This window comes from Echinococcus granulosus (assembly GCF_000524195.1).
Source record: "Echinococcus granulosus chromosome Unknown EG_S00192, whole genome shotgun sequence".
NCBI classification, from domain to species: domain Eukaryota; kingdom Metazoa; phylum Platyhelminthes; class Cestoda; order Cyclophyllidea; family Taeniidae; genus Echinococcus; species Echinococcus granulosus.
In genome coordinates this window covers 44,825-45,929 of record NW_020170572.1, presented here as the reverse complement: position 1 = coordinate 45,929, position 1,105 = coordinate 44,825, and positions in this window count along the sequence as shown.

The following is a 1,105-nucleotide window of genomic DNA, read 5'->3' as shown; positions in this document are numbered from 1 at the left end:
TTGTATTGCTACAGTTGACAGGTGACTGTGCAATATAAGGAAGAATTCATCATGGATTCGAAAATGAAATGCACCGGCTCTGTTAATGAGGTTGTATGCGATTCACCACACTAAATTAGCTCGTCATGAAGTACACATTTATTTTATTCTTGGTGAGAAGAAGCCTTCATAAAGCAAGTGATGTCTGCATGCATGAGCAGGTTGTCTTCCTTTCCTGTTATCCGCACCCCCATTTTCATACCTCCTTATTCATTCCTGGTGTTTAGTAGTTTTTGATATCTGGCAAGCATATACATTTAGATTTGCGAATTTGGCATCAAAGCAAATACTCCTATCAGAAGATTTGGCCTGTGCTTATGTCAAAATGTCATTAGATTGTCAATTAAATCGTCCTGATAATGCTCTGTCGCAGTGTCACAAAACATTTGGCAAGCATTGCTGGGCAACAACATCAAGAATGGCCCTCTTTTAATATATTTTGTAGACAAACATTCAAATGGTGTAAATTAATCATGCCTACGAAAAAAATCGGCCTAAATATTGACAAAATATTGGCCAAAAGAAATCGCTATTTATTTAGTCACACTTAGTTTACCCTAGATTTGTAGGTTTTTCACAATTTTACCCTTTCACCTCCAGTTTCCAGTCCTTCGATCCAGTAACGCCTTTTAGGAAGACGTTATGTAGTGCAATGTGTGAGCTTAAAGCAAATTAAGTTTTACCTGGAAACTGAAGGTTGTCTAAAGCTCAATAATTAATGACGCCTACTGTGTTTCGAGGTTGGCGCTATTCACTACCTTGCTGAATTAAAATTGTGCATTAAATCACTCTCCCACTACGAGTTACCACTAGCTTTCCATCAAATTACCTAGCATATTTTCGTCACGGAACGGCACCAACTTGTAATCCAAATAGCAATAAAAGGTGAAAAAGTTTAAAACGCCTCTGTCAGAAGGTCTCAGCAACACAACACGTGAACGCCGTGGCAGTGTCGACCGTGGAGCTGCACACCAATCGCATGCATGAACGGAGATCTCCTGGCTATAATTTGCTTACTAATGGCCATGTTTGGTCATTCCCATCTCTATATAAGCCGCCTGATTTG